Source organism: Ascidiella aspersa, chromosome 2 (assembly GCF_963924565.1).
Source record: "Ascidiella aspersa chromosome 2, kaAscAspe10.2, whole genome shotgun sequence".
NCBI classification, from domain to species: domain Eukaryota; kingdom Metazoa; phylum Chordata; class Ascidiacea; order Phlebobranchia; family Ascidiidae; genus Ascidiella; species Ascidiella aspersa.
Genome location: NC_139448.1, coordinates 12,233,364 through 12,249,110, shown reverse-complemented (window position 1 = coordinate 12,249,110; position 15,747 = coordinate 12,233,364).

Sequence of the window (15,747 nt, the reverse complement as noted above, 5' to 3'; positions counted from 1 at the left end):
AGAAGATATTGTTAATTGTTATTTGTGTTACTCCTAATAAATATAAGCACAGTGACCACTACTTGCTAAAGATAAATCTGTATAATAAAGTAGAGCGTAATACTACGAATAATAGGCTGCAATGACTTACGTTTATATTTAGCGATGCCATCGACGTGAGCTTTTCGAAAATGCCATGAGACGACGAAGTCAAGTCGGCGTGACGCATACTTCAAAATTGACATTTAAGCACAACAAGCAAAGCGTTAATTTTCCTCACGCCGAAGGATACACCCCGAGGTTGCTGGGAAAACGAAACCGCTATTTCAAATTCACTTCCACCTTTCTTGGACTTGTGTTCGCAACATTACATGTCAACCTGTGCTTGTGGTCCAAATAAGAACTTAAAATTAATATAAATGACAGGGTCTTGTCAACAGGTCTCACATATATTACAATTTTGAAATTTGTATGCGTTGGGATATTTGTTCGCGTTTATACGGCGCACTTTAACAAGCAAAACCGCATTTTGTGCCTCATACAACAAGCGACGTCGCCAAATTGCCAAAGCGCCTTTGTTGACTTGAAAAATAAACACTGGCGCTTGGAACACCTTTTCCAGCGCGCATCAAGTTTCGCCCGACCGACAGCGCGATACGTCATTCAGGAATATGGCGTCCAGACGAAAGAGAAAGGGTCACGGTTGGTGGCACATCAGCTATTGTCGGCTGACAATCGGGCCGTCGTAAATCTGCACTGCAACAAAACCACGTGACTCATTACGCCTTTGTAGTCTTGGTTTGGCGATTTCGGAGGCGAACGGCGAATTAAGGAAGACGCGCTGCAGGCCTGTTTTGGTTTGCGGACATTGTTCCGCTAGGAAAACGCGCAAAAAGTGTAGGCGGCACAATGCTGCTATTTTCGAAAACTGGCGACGCCGCCTATATTGATACAAAGTTAGGAGAAATTGCGATTTGGTATTTATAAGCCCATACGTTTCGGATTTGCACTAAAGCCTACACATACGTCATAAAGTTTTCTGTGGTAAAATGTAAGTCGTCTTAAAGAACATTACGGAACACGTAATACTCTATATCTAATTAAAAACCAGGTGGGTTTAACATTAAATCGGTATTGCCACATGTAGAAGAAAACACAGGTCGTTCGGTTGTAATGAGCCTTAAATTTAAAGCTGAGATAGTTATAACCGCGTTTCATTTGACTCCAATTACAGTATTAATAAGAAAAAGGGCAATCCGTTTGGATGGATGGGCAATGGGCATGTCTCGTCGTGTTGTTATCACATTGGCGAGATTAAATAAAACATTTTTTTTCTTGCGTCATTAAACAACCGAAGTGCTGCCATTTCGGGAATATTCTTTTATTGGAAACTTCAAAATTCGATCGTGGCCAGTAATATTTAAAGAGCTGACTAGTCTGGCGAGACTCTATCAGCTGTTGTATTATCGCTTTGGCCTTCAAATTGTTTGGGATCGTGTCATGTTACAATATTCTTGGGTTTATTATTCTACTTCAACATACCTCAATTTACTTAAAGAGAATTGTGTTTCTATAAGTTATCACTTTGGACATCTACGAAAGGTCGACCTTTTTTATCTTACCAATGAAGCGTGATAGTTTTATCAACTTGGTCACGCTTGATTACCTCGTCATTTCACCAAGATAAGATATAATGGACTGTTGAACAACGTTCACAACAGAAGATGTAGTTCTAAACTTACCTAGTCGTATACGCTTTTCGAAGTAAGGTAACACCCAAAACTTAAGATGTACTGAAAATACGACTTTTGCTCTTAACCTTAAAGTTGACATAGTTATCGGTAGTCATGTGACTTTAGTCAATGTCTAGAGATAAATAACCTTAAGTCAATTACGTCAATGCAATTATGTCATACGTTCGTAACGCCTTAAATTTACGATAAAACTTTTGCGAAAAATTACTTATACAAAAAATTATTAATGATCATTTGATTGCTTAACACTTTATTTTAAAAGCCATTGGCTTTATCAACTGTACTTTATTGATTAGACTGAAACTGACAAAACCGGACATTAGTCATACTCATTACCATTACATAATGGTCTGTTTACAAGACTGGATGTTGGTGCTGTGATTCCATGGTTTTGCATCATGTTAAGCGATTATTTTTTCATTGAAAGGTTAATGTTGAAAGGTTAACACGACGCTTTAACCAAACAATTTAATCGCAAACTAAAATGTTTACAAACTGGTATTTGTTTCCAAGGTAATGATTAATTAGTAATGACTGAAGACAATTAGATTATGAAAGTGCATCACTTATTTTGTCAATCTACCAATAAGATAACTGAGTAATTATACATTACTTAAAGTTGTTCACATGCGTAGGTATAGATAAACATACTTGAAAAGTAACATTGGCCGTTAACTGTCGGGCTACCGCAATGCTTACCGATATTAAATATTTAGTGGCACTTTAAGTAAAATAAATATAGGCTAATCTGGTATTATAGTAACAAAACACTGTAGAAAAGAAAGTCACTATATACATGAATTGTCGATATGCAGCGCTCAAAGCAAAAACAAGATGACGAATTACTTCAGGAAATTGAATTTCCTTTATAAGGAGTTGCAGTGTGTGTGTTGCTAGCTGTGTTTTGCTGAATATTGCCTCTTTTGCAAGACGTGTCAAACATACCGCATTACCGCAGTCGCTTTACGCGGGACATTTTTTTAAACAACTCTTTTATTTCCCTATCTATTTCCTGAAATACCGTGAATAAATTCTCTTACACGTAAGGTGGTAGGAAATTAAGTTTCATACTATTAAAAATACAGATATACACTTACTTACATATACAGACTATGCGACTTGTTCTGTTTACAGCACGCGGCGAATAAAATACCAGACCGAAATAATCACTGAGGTAGTTTTGGCTGGCTGTGACGATGTTATTTAAACCTAAAAATAGACGTTTTAGATAACATTTGTGTGCTTAACCAAAATCGATTTACCTATCCATATATTTACCGACGATTAATTTAAAAACAAATCAAAATCATTGGGTTGAAATTTCTAAATTTATGCATCAGTATGTCAAGGCTAACGGCTAATTTATAGACATCCCGTCAGCTTGAGCCTTGCTGTATATTAATAAAATGAAAAAAAACATCAATTCCAAACCAACATAAGGCACTCGCTTAAAAACAGTATAAAAACTTGTCAAGCGATACAGTTGATCAGTAGGATATTGGAAATCAAAAGACTACCGGATTATATAAATTGCCACCCACTGTCAAAGAGGACAATACGCCCGTTTTTGTAAAGACATTTTTTACAGCTGTGGTGCACTCGCAAACCAGACAGACTTGCAGGCTAGAGAACGGTGATAGCTTTATCGATTGTCCAACCTAATTTTCCAATAAAATTTTTCCAAGGGACCACATTTGTTTGCGAATTGAGTTTGAAATATATTTTCGCGTTAGACGTTATGTAAAAGTTTTTAAAAAATAAAAGCTCGTTAAGTGGCGACGGGCCACTTTTGGAATCTTCCCAATCGACCGTCTTTCAATAACCGTCGAATAAACCCCTACACCCCATCAATCTCATTAGAGCCTTGCGCCATTTCATTCCAGTGGCGCAGGTTCAATTAGGATCATCTCGCAACTCGCCTACAGCACAGAAAGGAAGCAATCTAGCCTGGTGAGCAGCGAACGATCAGAATCCGGTCGGCTGCTTTCCAGCTAAAAACGAGGGAGTGATCGGCTAAATTGTGGTAGGAGCTCGCAATTTCGTTTTGCCGTATACGAACTGAACACCGATTGTTGCATAACGCTGCAATCGCTGGCATCCTTCAGACGTGCGGCCTGCAAACAGCTTTCAGCACTTTTGCATTGCCTCACCCAGGGGTTATTGTATTTATTTTGCCTGTGTGTATCTACCACACAAAGTAACTTGGTAGGCTAATTATAAACTACTCTATCGTTTCCCCTTCAGAGTTTCAACAAGGTAAGAGACTTAGTAGCCCTTTCGTACAACCAGCACATGAAAAAATCGATAATACTTACTTTCACAGATTTTACCTTTATTTACATATTTTCTTTCCATTCTATTAAGCCGCAGATAGGTGCGATCGGGTGCAGTTATGCTAACCACGATTATCCAAAATTCGAAAAGTGAAAGTCCGGCTCACCCATTCGAAGCAGGGTATTTTGTTTCGCGCTTATGCCACTGGGCTTTTATTTTACCGGCCTACGCAAATCAACGAGCGGCGGTAAAGGCCGAAGAGCCGGCGCTGACATGACGTTTATTGACAGATAACAATCGACCTATTCACGGTTCGGCGCATAAATATTTCACGAAATCTCGTTAGCGGATCCTCGAGAAACGGCGCCGCGCAGTAACGAATTTCGGTATTTGTTGCTACTTTGTTGGACGACCACAAGTTCACGCCAAACGCAGACTGCATTCAATACTTGCTACTGTTTTGTTGCCATTTGTAGTTTCCTTTGGGACTGTTGCTTGCTGCTGTGTTATAAACCTTGGACTCTGTTTAACTAATACAGTTTTAATTTAAACCGTGGAATAAAAAGGGTAAATGCGAACACAAGGGAATAATAAATACACATTCTTTTTTTAGGCATAAATTTGACTGACTGGGTTTTTCTACAAATACATGTAATATATAGAACATAAAATAATAGTTTTTGTGTGAACGTTTGAGTGGAGTTTTGGGATAACGTTTGATTTTCATTCGAAAAATTGTAAAACCAGTTTATGCTTTGTGTTCAAGGTTAAACGATTCCACCAACTATTGATTACACAGTTTAACGACGATGTTATTTCGTTCCAACGGTTTGCTTTGATTTGTTGCGTCACGAAACGCGACATTCGATCAGCCCCTCTCAGGCGTTCACCCAGTTTCCAGGATATGACGCCACAAATACTTGTCAAATGACGGAAGGGCGGTCGAGCGGGGCACATATACTCCGCCATCAAAAGTCGACTGGCGTAGATAATGGCGCCGCTGTTTATGTGTTGTGCCTTTAAAGGTGCGGATGTACAGCGACCAATGATAGGCGAAGAAAGTTGTTTAATGTTTTCGAGCATGGATTGATTTCAAATTGTTTGCAGCTATTTTCCACTAGCAATACTTCAGTGTATTGCTTTAACGAACATTTTACTTACTGTGTTCAAATAAATTTCGCCTCCCGGATTAACTTGTTCTACTATATGCATGACGAGTTTATTGCACCTGTACTGACAACAGTAAATTAGGCCCTCAACTCCAAAATAACTTATTTAAAAAAATGCTCTGTTTTGTTATGATAGCCACTAAACTGGTCACAAAAATGAGATGTGGATGCCCATGTTGTCAGGTTAGAAACGATTTTACTGTTGTTTAATGACTAATTTTAAATGCTGCACGAAATATCAGGCGAGATGAACAGAACCGCCTCAGTCACAGCGTTTTTGAGCGTTATTAGCAATACGATTGGCGACGTGAAATGAGTCACACTGAATGAGACAACAAACGAACCCAACAGTAAAAACCTTTTCTGCGTTCAATTTTTCTCAATCTTGGATTTATGGAATTTAAAACCAATGATCCGTCAGAATTATATTCCTATTTATGCGAGTTGCAAACGCGGCGTATTCTAACCGTCTTAGTGTAGGAAATATTATGAATAATTAAAGTGCTTGCAAGCGATAAACTCCCAAGCATTCATTAACGAAATGTTATACCGTGCTAGGCTTGCCTATATACACGGGGCGATTGGATCTGAACGTTTTTTCTGCCGACAACCGATTTAGCTTGCGGTTAGAAATGCACACGATTATTTATTTCCACTCGATTTAAATCTTCTCACAAATTTTTAAGCATTCTAAGTTAAGAATTTGTCTTTGAACGTGTCAATAAAGAATTTTGTAACGAAAGAGCGTTTCGTTTCTTATTGCGTTGCCCGCTTAAGTGTTTACTAATACAAGACAAACGTACATTACATCATAAAAAAAGAAACCTAATTGTATTGTAATTGTTTTGCGCCTCATACACATAATAATATATAAAAAAGTTTAAACAAAAATGCTAAAAATATCTTTAAACTTTTGAAAATAATAAGGAACAACCTCTTTAGCGAAATCTATTAATTGACTAAAGGTTTATAAATACGTTTTATTTTTATCTCAAATATATGTTTTTAACCTAATGACAAAACATATACCTGAAAACGTTTGTTTTAGGTGACATATTGCACACTTGGTAAAACAGTATTTCTATTTATTGGCGAACGAAATTAACAAATACTTATCGAATATAATCAATACAAAATAACTGGATAAGCATATAGGCTACTTTACTTTTACAACAATAGTTATATGTTGGGAAAGGGGGTGCTTGCTTTTCTGAAAACAAATTTTAATCAGTAATTTAAACAAAAAATTAACACCTTGGCAAGTTCGGGCAAATTAACTTTCGTATTAAATTAATTCCATTTTATTACCTTGAAGTTTTTATACCTAATGTATTTGTTGTTTTTTAACAAAAATGTAATATTATTTTTTAGATTCGGGCAATCCAATTGTGCTTTAGCAAAAGCGGTGCTTTCATCGATTTAGACATACCTATAATTCCATGTTCGAGTTTTTCCTTTTCTGATTCATCCTGGTTCAAATATATGCAATCGGCGGATTTGTTCTTTCGTTCAGTGTAATGACGAACGCTTCCGACAGTCGAAGAAGTGGCTGGATATTTAATCGTGACAAGCGTTGTAACGTTTCCTATACGCATGGCACGTTTGAAATAAATTTCGAATCGACTGTGTCTATTGATTTGAGCGATCTATAGGTAGGTGCCAACTGCCAACAGTTTGACGCAACGTTGGTAGAATGCTAATCCGTGGATTATTTCATGTTATTGATCGCCACAGATTGGCTCGATGCCATGCAGGTGATGCGATGGAGCTTTTATAAGGTGTAATATGTGTTCTCTCGGAGTCACAACCCGAAAAGTTTACAATCCTTCGCCGAAAGCATGACTCATTGTTATTACTGTTAAAAAAAACTTATTGTCATTACTGTAAAAATTACCAACGTTTCGACCAGCTATTCGGGTAATTACTTTAATACGATTTTGCCGGATGAACAGTTTTACAATTTGTACAATGCCTGGCAGCAACAGTATATTTATTGTTATTGGTTTGAAAGTACGCCTAGAAACGACTGTGTGATAAAATCAAACAAGGTCCAATACCTGATACTATATTTGATAGTCTCGCCACTAATCCCAAACCAACCTGGCATCGGCGGTAGCTCGATATCTAATTGAAATAGGTATTTCGGTCGTGGCAAGTAACTTTTTGCAACATTATTTCGGGAAGGTATTTTTGTCCATATAGAATACAACAACACTCGACTGTAACTTGAACTGATGCTTGTGAATAATTATGTCTCAATATTTCGCCTGACACTACTGTTATACTTTTGGTTCTGGGTTAATTTATTTACTTCTTGAAAATAAAATCATAGTGAAATAAAATGTGTAAGGCTATGCTATCAGATTAATTTGAAGTAACAAACATCCCCCTTCTTTCGGGTTATTCATATAATATTTGCACAATAGAGTCATATAAATATTCTTACATTTTGAGGTTAAGCTATTCTTTTCTTTTGTTTAAGTTGTATACATTACGAAGTTAAATCATTTTAGGGCTTTAGTCCATCTAAAGTTTTATCTTTTATAACTTGATTTTCCCAAATTACCCGAAACGCATTGTTTTTAAGTAAATATTTCAGAGTTTTAATGATTGTGATACGCGAAGAAAACAATGATTGGTGTGCATTGAACGCAATTGGTCATATCTTGTCGATCGGATTGCTCGCTCGCCTGCAGTGAGTGCTTTCCAATAAATAATAGATGAAACTTAACCTTGCCCGTTCGGCCGTTTTTGCGTTGACAAATGGTAAGGGGAGCAAAGGTTTTGGTTAAATAGAACGTAAATTGTCGTAAATGTTTTCAACTTTTTCAGATGTATCAGGAAGCTCTAAAACCATTCTTTCGAAGCAAATCAAAGCTTCACATTTTATTTGGTCAATTATTTATTAACGGCATCCGTCGGTTCCTAACACAATTAAAAGACTGGCAGAAAGGACAAGGCGAATCCGATTAATAGTTATTTTCCTCATCCCTCACTGTTTTGACTGATATGTGTGTGATATAATAAAAATAAGTTATTCTGGTATATATTTGCTATACCAACGTTTCGGCATGGGTGTCATTCCGTGATGAAGGCTTTCCGAATAGTAAGCCGAAACGTTGGTTTAACAAATATATACCAGAGTAACTTTTTTTATTATACCTGGTAGCAACAGCATATTTTTGTGTGTGATATGCATGGATTTTAATTTTTTATTAAACGATATTGGATGATGATGTGTACCTTTCTTTTCGCAAATATTGACACGAACAGTTTGGCTCAACTTGTTTGAGTTTACTCGTTGGCAAAGAGTGATGTATTGTTTGAATTACTTCCACCTCTAAATATACGACTCATTGATTGAAACGACCAAAAGCAAAATCTTGCTTTTGTAAAGAAAACGTACCATTTCGGGTCCATCAAAGTCACAATCACGGCGTCTCGAGGTCGTTTATCTTGTGCTAACCGATCGCTTCCTGCTAAATTATTTATTTCGTTTCTTTTCGTGAAAAAATGAATGTGAATATTTTTTTTGTTTTAAGGAGTTTTCTTTGCAGCTAGGGCAAAAGACAGTTAAGAAAGGTTTGGAAATTTAAATTACGCCTTATAGTCAGCATTAAAGTCTTGCTCTTTTGTTCAACTTTTGACTTTTATTTTTTTACATTTTTAATGTTATATCCACCTAGCGACGAAAAAGTTGCTTAGTAATTGAGCGCTAGCATGCGGAAAACATAATTTTAAATTTGTCCGCTGGAGGCGACCGATAGCTTTGTGCAAAATCATGAATTTAAGTTTTAGGGGCATTAAAATAAAGTTAGGAAATAATAAAAAAATAGTTAAATCACTATATAGTTAGATTTTGGGTATGCCGAATATCGCAGTGAGTTTGGTAATTTTAACAATATAGTTGGAAGTCAATGACTTGGACAACAACCCTTATAATGAAAGTGACTATTACTGGATCTCGACTTCAACTAATAACTTGATAACCAAAAGTAAAAAACGACTTACCCCGAATTTAACCCGTTTTGCAAATGACCATCGCACAACCGAGTTTTACATGCTTCGATTTGAGTGATACTTTTATGTATGTTTCACTGTAATATATATCTGTGGCTTTAACGGTCTTACTCTGGCCGAAGTTTTGGGTGCCTGACTAGTTGATATTGTCGACTTACTGGTAAATATTTAGAAAATGTTTTTTTTCATTAAAATTGTTTGAAAACTGTTTATTCTTGTTTGTTATCTGATGTGAAATTTACTAGAAGATTTAAAGTAACAGATTAAAAGATAAGAGCTTTTTTATTTGACTCTCGAAAACTACCTATACATCCACAATCTACGAACTGCCACAAACTTTATCAAACCGGCACAAATTATATAAGACACTATAATAAACTTAACAAACGTTACCTATTTATATAAACTATGTTTGGCAAATAATTAAAACAAAAAGTCGTTCTAAGGAATTGGCGATTCAGCATTTTTTATATTATATTTGGAAATTTCATACTTAAAATTTGTTATGCAAACAAAATATAACAATTACATTTTACGCATTTTACCTCACAACTTGCAAATGCTTTGTGTTTGCAAAAGTATGTTTGCCTCTGCTTACCTGCACCGGGCAGGATCATTTTTTTATTATATCACTATAAGGCCATAAAATCAGCTTTTAGCGCACAAAATTACGAAAGTTTAAAGAAAAGGACTGTGAGTCGCATTTTAGCTCTCCCAGGAATACCTGTTGGATATCGGCAAAAGTTGTCTCAAGTCGCAAAGCTGGAATAAGGCATTATTGACACCCACCACACCCTGCTCGACATCTATTGAATTTGACGCCTTCTTCTATTCTTTTCTGACGAGAGTTTTTGCGTGTTGTTTGTTGCGTTTGCTTTGCTTTGTATGGAGTTTTGTTTGGTTTGGGGTCAAAGTTCTGACACTTCTGCCAAAGCTTTTTAAGAAGAAGATAATGTAGCGAAGTTTGCGCCAAATTTTCGAAACTACACAGTTTTAACGCATTGTTTTGAAAGCGCTTTGGGGGCTTTTTTGGGTTCAAGCTTATAAACCATGAAAATAAGACAGGCTCTTATAAAAACGGCAGCGATGTAAAAAAAAAGAAATTACAAAAATATTACTGGTTACCCATCGACCTGCCGCCATCGGAGTATAATGTGATTTTATTGTTGCTTCCAACTTTTAGGATAAGAGATATTTTTCCACTGAAATGGCGCTATCTAAATTATGCATAAATTATAAAAAAATTCAATTTGTTGTTCACATATACTGCAATAAACGATACAAATTTTAAGCCGTAAAACTTTCGGCACAAATATAACCTTTGTAAATAAAATAAATTGTTTGTTGATAAAAGCGGTAATAGTTTAGAGTTCAGAGCCCTGCTACAGACAACTGTTTTTGCCCAAAATGTGTACACTTTGCAGATTTTAAATACACTAAAGCCGGTGAATCAATACGGCAGCAAATCGAACATATGCCCCGTCTAAGGAGCAGCACAGCAATATAGAAGAATCAATTATTAATTTCCCTCAAGGTCCTGTAGCTGTATGGCCGTGGCCGATTCTGGTTCATAATACATGAGTTCAATCGATAGTAATTATAATAAACTGTATAATTGTGACATACGATTGACATTTGGCGATCAGCAAACTTGTATTTCGGGGCCACCAGTTCTGAAGGAATACACTCACATGGCCTTTCGTAAAAATGAATTCGAAGCGCATTAACTTTTGCTTACCATGTTTTAGTTCTCTATTTAGTCCACTCTTTAAATGAACTTAAATCTTTGAATTTGACCACGTTCGAATTAGCCATTTGTTTTAAAAAGATCCTTTTCAAAGAGCAAACAAATATAAAAAAGAGGAGATAATAGCTAAGCCATTTCGAAAAAAAAATAGGTTTTCACACATCAGAAAAAGATAGTGACAGTCAATGTTCTTGTCAAACAACTTTAAGACAAGGCGGTGGTATTTAATTCCTACGGTGTCAAACGCCTTTATAACCACCATATATTCGCAGATAGGGCGGTAAATAGGCTTCTAGCCGCTATTATAAATTATTTACGACCGTCTTCCATTTGAGCCTGCTGGCAGTTGGTAGTATGGAGGAACGGACAACATGTATAACTGAACATTTCAGTAGGCCTAATTGCTGCTTTACCGTTGTCCATTCAGGTATTTTTCGTGCTGCTGTAGACTAGGCAAACGAAAGGATGAAAAAGCATTGTTGACATAGTCGCAACGTTTTTCTCTCTTTTATTCGTTGGAGATCAAAACGTACTTTTTTGTTTGAAGTAATCTGTTAAAATCTATGTTATTTAAAACCAAATCTGACTGGTTAACAAGCTGTAATAAAAAGGACTGTTTTTGCATAGGGCCGTGTATTTGGTGTTCTGTTTTGTATGGAGAGAAAGTAACCGTTTTGTGTATTTTCAAATGTTGGAAGTATTGCTTGTTGCTCTTTTAAGCTACCTTTGCTACTTACGAGTGGACATGCGAAATAATAAGTTATGTTGAATAATTTCGACTAGATAATCAAGGGTATACGATACGTCATTGGCTGTCAAACTTGCATTTATTGTTGTGTACAGATATCAACTATTTACACATGTTATATAGTATCAGATGTTGCTGTAGTAATAAGGCCCTTTGCAGTTCAAATGTCAAACTAGAATATTACTTTTACGAAAGTAATCCTTGTATAGAGCCAAATGGCATTGCTTATAGTTGTTGTTGTTGCTTGTGAGCTCTAAGGTGCCCTGCTTTAGGGCTACGTGACACTTACATTGCTATTTAGCTAGATTTACTACACTGTTAATCTCTGTTTACCTAAAGGGAGGCTTGTCGCGATTCGGCAGTGTCAAACGTTTGCTTTCTTTCTGCTTGAATTTCTGTTCAAACATCATCTGCTTGAGGACGGGCCACTGATAAATCAAATACTAAAATTTTAGGTACATTGAACGTTTGCTCTGAGGCAAGTCTGAAAATTCGATCAATGACAAAGGTTTTGCAACTAGTTTTTGAAATTAGAGTCAAATTTTTTAACTGTTTTAAATAAAAAAGTTTTCCAAATTGTATAGGCGGTAAATATTACTAGACGGCACATGACGTAATACATGTGACTTTCCAGTGAGCAAATGCTACTTCTGGCGTCACATCATGACGTCGTTAAACACGTTTACTCGGAGTGCTGTCGTATAAAATTTAGCGCAGGTTGAAGGTTCGAGACTATTGAGCTGACGTACAACTTGCGCTTGTACAACCTCAAGTTGATAATACAGCACACTGCAAATAAATAAATGCGGCATAGCAGAGGGTGTAATATTTTCTACCCAATGAGTCGCTTAATATGTATCCACCCTATTTTGGTTACGGACATCTGCGAACACAGGGCTATGGAGTAGGAGCCGGACACGGGACTCGACATGGTCCGGTAATTTGGCTAAGTCCAAATTGTGACTAGGAAGTCTGACTTGGGTCGTTTTACACCGATTCACAATCCTTCCAAGAACAGTATAACAATACATGAGTTTTCAAAGGCGATGTCACAAAGCTACATCGAAACGTAACGTATAAACCTGATGTTATCGTCTTGCGCAAAATATGCAAATCAGATAAAAAGTATGACGGCGGCAAAGCGTTTGCACAAAGAGCGAAACAAATTGTGTATATTGGTAAAACTTTTAATTTAGAAGGAGACGTGGTAAGCATACAATGAAAGACACACACAAACATATGTGTTTAACAACATCTGTGATCTAGCCCCTCGGAAGTTGCTTTATGACCAACGATTTTACGTAAAATCGTGTCCCGGCTTGACCGGAGGTCGTGAGTTCGAACCTCACTGCAGGCCAGTTGTTTTTCTGGCTTGCTCTGCTTGCATCATAGATCGACAGATTCGGCGAGTCTGCGATGGCTTTTCGGTGGTAAGCATACAGTTAGAGCAGCACAAAATATTGCCACATTGGTCAAAACAAGGATATTTATCCAGATGTTCCGGGCCAACAAATTGTGAATGCAATTACACACACAACTGTAAAATACTGCACAATTAAGATCACGTAAAAAGTTTTCAAGCAAAAAAGCAAACAGTTATTTTATCTTGATAAAGTTTTAAGTTAGTTGGGTGTTGCTTACGGAACAATGGCCACAATTTATAGAAATGTTATCGATTCACGCAAAATACGTGATTCAGTGTTTCTCAACATTTTTTGCGGCGAACCAGCGTTATTAAGAGAAAAGCTTTTGCGACCCAATTGTATATGCTGAAGATTATGTTAGCTCAAAGTAAACAAAATACAAATAAGATAATAGCATAAATACGTTATCAACTTAATATGAGCCCTATCTTCGTATTGCTTGTGCAGTTTTATCAAATTAAAAATAAATCGACTCTGGACCAACCTCAACAAATTTAACACACTATACTACATTCGACGACCCAACAATAAATTATATACATTTTTTTCTTTTAAATGAGGTTCCAATAACCCTTTGAGGTTTATTTCTGTAACCTTCTATTATTTGGGAGCTTTAAATTGCACGTTTTTTTAAATAAACGAGACTTGAGTTATGTTAAACCATGTGTTTCAGTGTGTCTGGAAACGTTTTGCAATTTCGAAAAATAACCGCTTCGTTGCTCGGGCCATGACCCACAAAACATTATTTATAGGCTAAAGGGGAAGATTATTTCTAAAATGCAATTTCAGCCAAGTTAATTAAGTTGAAGCATACCGTTCGAAATTTGTTTTGCAATGCGACTCAAACTTTGATATTGTAAGTAACGTTTAACCTGTTTCAAAATAAACGCACAGTTTGGTGTTTTGCGCTTCATGCTTTTGCTTGGATATAGCTCTGCGATTAAGGTGTCTTAAACGTTGTTTGTCTTATACATCTTACAAAATGCCGTCATGTCTCCTAAATTTATAGTTAAGACTTAAGCCACAATGTTTAAGACAAATGAAAAAACGCCCTGACACTGCCCTTTGAACTTATTTTTTTATTTTAGACAGAAGGTTTCTTAAGGTTACTTGTTAATGACTTCTCATTTCGGCGTAACCTTGTGACGTTGTTAACTGTTAGATTCCAATCCTGTTAAAGGTGATGTCCTTGTAAAGGAGATATTTTCCAACTTTACTGTTATTCTAATTTTTGTCTTATTCCTAATACGGGTGTTATTCCGACGTTAATGTTCGAATTTCGGTCTTATTTGCTGGAGTTCCTTGGAGTTCCTTCAAAATGCGATATTTCTTTGACTCGTGAATAGGGATGTCCGGTACTCTATTCCGATTCCAAGGCCCAACAAATTTACCTTACTACGCAGAATCACTGCTGTTGCTATGTAAAATTGGTATCGGATCGGCACCGATACTTCTTTATCGACTGAGTCCCGATCCTACTGGTCGGTTATCGCCTCAGGTACGATATTATCGGACATCCATACTCGTGACTATGAACAACCGTTCAATCTTATCGGCGTTAAGGCTTTTTAATATGTTAAAAAAACGCTATATGGATTTGTTTCTTATTGCAAAATAAAAATGTAAGTACGTTAATCTATTCTGTTTATACTTGAAATAGCGCACATTTTCAGAAGAATTACAAACCACATTATGTTGCGAAGGTATAGCGAAATCGAGAAGTGGGTTGCGGATACAAAGTTTTTCTATCGCGAAGACACAATAGCTATTATTTATAGCTACAATTCAGGGATGTGCGATATTGTCGTATTGGAGCTGATACCCGAAGTCAAGCGATAATATCGGTAGTTGGTCTATCCTACGTTGGTATCGGTACCGGCCTGATAATTAATATAGAAATTTCAGCCACGATTTACGATCCCACGCAGCGATTTCCACCTTAGAAAGTAAATTTATCAAAAAACAGCAGTAGGTTAACAACTAGAAGTAACTGATTTAAGTCAACGTCACTCTGTCAGTACTACCTAAAGTACTTAACGCAGGACTAGAGGTTCTAAATAAGGAGAAGATGAATAATTCAGTGTCGAGCCAATGTGCAGCAGCCTGTGGGGAATTATCCCAATCAATCAAATAGCAACGATTGTTTGAAAATAAGCCCATCGAAGCTTACCAAAGAAAGTCTTAGCAAAGCCTTACAGCGTCCCCACAAATTTAGTTTAGATGAATTTTGCGTAGAAAGGGGCACGTTAAATAAAAAAAAATCCTTATATTTTTGGAATTTAAAGCTTTCATTTTTTTTTTAAATAAACCCCAAAACTCCTTTTTTTTAGTTCAACGAACACATTTGATATAAATGCCATTTTTAGAAACCACATATCAGTCCAGTGGGAAAACAAATCCATTGTTTAACCTACGTTAAAAATAAGAAATGTCGTTATCTGTTTAAAAATGAAAAATGAACTATTCGAGTCAAGCGCAATGGTAAAACATACGCCAAAAAAACCCTTCATAAAAACCCTTTATAACATAAAAAAACAAATACCGACATGTAGAATTGCTTAGGTTGTTTGATCAAGGACAAAAAAGCAAAGTCATTAAAACAGATAACCATTAGGGAAATGTCACAATTAGG